At 32.7% G+C, this 3,494-nt stretch overlaps 1 non-coding gene across 1 annotated transcript; it reads right to left on the bottom strand.

Annotated features, from left to right (window-relative positions):
* Positions 1–1,726: 1,726 nt before the first annotated feature.
* TRNAV-UAC (transfer RNA valine (anticodon UAC)) lies at positions 1,727–1,798 on the bottom strand. The gene has a single exon. It is a non-coding gene; the product is annotated as a tRNA-Val (tRNA).
* Between the last annotated feature and the right edge of the window lie 1,696 nt (positions 1,799–3,494).

Below are 3,494 nucleotides of genomic sequence, written 5' to 3'. Positions count from 1 at the left end.
AGAAGAGGATATAAACCAGGAACAAAACTTAGAAAAATAAGAAATGAATCTGACCATATCTTGTAGCGCATTGGCTGGAATTACCACTCCTTAAACTATCAAGATAGAAGGTAATATCAAGAAGAAAAAGGTAATATTGTTGATTGATTTGGGAAGTACCCATAAATTGTTAGATAGTCAAGGAATTGAAATTCTTCCTATATCTAGCGCCAAAGTGTCAAGTGATGGTTGCAAGTCGAGGAACCATAAATTTCTCAAGAAAGTGCCATAATATCAAGCTATCCATGTGAGAATATGTATTGAATAGCCCAATGCTTTCCATTCCAGTGGATGGTGTTAATGTTGTACTAGGAGTCGAATGGCTACAATCCTTGGGTACAATATCATTTAATTTTCAAGAACTTTTCATGAATTTCTCTTCAGAAGGAAAAGAAGTTGAAGTAAGGGGTATCGTAGGGAAACCGGGAAAAATAATTAGCTCTAACGGAATGACAAATCTTGTAAAGAAAGAAAAACGAGGCATAATTGCAGAATTATGTTCACTAGAGGTTCCCACATCGAAATCATCCATTTCTCCAGATCTCCAAAAAGTCTTGGAATATCATTCCAAGGTATTTGAGACTCCCAAAGGCCTCCCACCTATTCGTGATCATGATCATGCTATTAATTTGATTCTAGGAAGTGTTCCTCCAAAGGTTAGCCCTTATAGATATCCCTATGTCCAAAAGAGTGAAATTGATCGTATGGTTGCAGAGATGCTAGAGGTTGGTATAATTCAACCTAATCAAAATTATTTCTCTCCTCCAATAGTATTGGTTCACAAGAAGGATGCATCATGGCGCATGTGTCCAGATTATAGGGAGCTCAACAAGCTCACTATTAAATATAAATTTCCCATTCCTGTCATTGATGAATTATTGGATGGATTGCATGGATCAATTTACTTCACCAAGTTCGATCTTCATTCACGATATCATCAAATCAGAATGAAGACTGAAGACATTCCAAAAACAACATTTAGAACTCATGAGGGTCATTATGAATTTTTGTTCATGCCTTTTGGCCTTACCAATGCACCTTCTCACTACAAGAAAAATGGACATTGGTGAGGGTCGAAAAATGTCACCATAAGCTCATTGGTGATGGTCAAAAGAGCTTCTGTCACCAAAAAATGAACGTAAAGGTGGCATCGCCAAAAGTATAAGTGTTATGGTGACATTCAAGGTTCATCACCAATAATGATTTATAATGATGGATAGTTATCGTCACCATTTCACATTAGCAATGGTGACAAACCTTAACCTTCATCATAAAAAAATTGAACGTCACTAATGGTGGCATCACCAAAAATATAGATGTGGCGAAAATCAAGGTCCGTCACAAATAATGATTATAATAATGGGCAGTGACCGTCACCATTTCATGTGAACAACGATGATTTATTGTGATGGACCTTTCATGATCGTCACTATTAATGAATGAATATATATATATATATATATATATGGTGATGTTCATTGACCATCACCATTTCATATGAGCGTTAATGATTTTTGGTGATGGACCTCTCATGGCCGTCACTATTAATGGATATATATGGTGGTGTTCATTGACCATCACCATTTCATATTTGGTGAGGGTCGAAAAATGTCACCATAAGCTTATTGGTGACAGTCAAAAGAACCTCCACCACCAAAAAATAATCATCGTCATTGCATCTGAATATCAGGGCACGATGGAATTGAACCACCAACCTCCTGCTTGTAAAGCAGGCGCTCTTCCATTGAGCTAGCACCCTTGAAATAATTAGACTTGCAAGAATAAATCTAGGGGAATAACAGAAATATCCATAGATAATAGTATTGGAGCGTGCAAAATAAAGATAATAAGCAAAATAATAACCAACAATGAAATATACTAATTTGAACACGTTTAAATTACATTAAATAGAGATGGCATCCATAGTACATTAAAGTACCATTGGTCAATGTTGGGCTTGGTCAATTGCCGACTCTCCATAGTGCCACCAATCTAATGAAATGTGTCAAGATATGTTTCCATTAAGAGAGAAGCATGTTTAAATCTCATTGTATCTTGATAACCATTGTCTCTAACTAATAACCATGCATAGTTTCTAGCCACTGCAAAACATGGACACAAAAGTGAGGATAAAGACCAAAATCATAATACCACCAATCTAATGAACTGTGACTAGAGATGTTCCCAATAATGGAGCAACATCTTTAAAGCTCACACTATTTCTTGATAACCATTGGCTCCAACTAACAACCATGCATAGTTCTAGCGCATCACTGCAAAACATGGACAAAAAGTGAGCATAAGGACAAAAAGCCCAATCTACCTTAATGGAAAAAACAAGAAATCAAAACTTACTTACAATTTACCAACCATTGAAAGGATAAAAACATGAAAGAAAATGTCTTGATACTCCTCATCAAGGACAAACAAAATCATATCATGTTCAAATGAATTTAGAAACCATTTGCATTTGGAAAATGTGTTAATACACTTAACTTTAGTTGGTTGGCAAAAATAAGTCAAGAAGGCATTCTAAAATCAACCAGAATTATTTATTCATGGCATATAACAAGTTCAATATTAGAGCATTGAAGATAATTAGACTAGCAAATGAAAGACAATATTCAACCAGAAGATATTATGAAAAGAATTAAAAAGGAAAATAAAAAGAAGATGAACACATTTTACTTCAGCTGATAGCTAGATCCACATGAGGAACTTAAAATGAGCTTCCCCAAACCTTTCAAATCAAGGAACCTATGACCTATTCACATAAATGATGCTCACAAAGAATGAAATCTTTGTTGCCAATACTTGTTGCTTGGTCCTATCATAAAAGTGAAATATCAAGAGCATATGCCTCTGGTAAAGAATGCTTAGTTTGTCAATTGTAATACTGTTAAATAATGAATCCATATAGGTGAGGATAGTTTTAAATAGAGGAGGAATGACTTATTATAGAGTTTTATGAACCCAATGTTTCAGACTACCAAGTGAGTCCATCATCAGGGGCTGCGACAATAGATATTCTAGAGATATTAATGATGTATCCATGAGCTATATTTAAGGTTATATATATAGGTTATGAAAGAAATTAATCTAAGAAATTAGGTCGGCCAATCTCCAATTTTGTTAATATTCAGATTTTTTTTTTTTAATTTAATTAATTTGTTTACTTAATTAATTAAGTTGTTTAATTAATCAATTAATTTGTTTACTTAATTAATTAATTGTTAAATTAGATAATTAATTGTTAAATTAATTAACTAATTTTCTAAATTAGTTAATTAATTTGTTTTAATTAATTCCCTAATCAATTAATTAATTAGTTTGAGTAATTAATTAATTAAACCAATTAACTAATTAATTTGTTTAACTAATTAATTAATTTGTTTAATAATTAATTTAATTAATTAAGATGTTTAATTAATCAATTAATTTGTTTAATTAATCAA

This window comes from Pinus tabuliformis, chromosome 2_1 (genome assembly GCF_031772625.1).
Source record: "Pinus tabuliformis cultivar Carrire ecotype Pingquan chromosome 2_1, CPIR1, whole genome shotgun sequence".
In the NCBI taxonomy this organism is placed as follows: Eukaryota; Viridiplantae; Streptophyta; class Pinopsida; order Pinales; family Pinaceae; genus Pinus; species Pinus tabuliformis.
The sequence above is the reverse complement of the archived record's forward strand: the minus strand, read 5'-3'. Positions and strand labels throughout refer to the sequence as shown.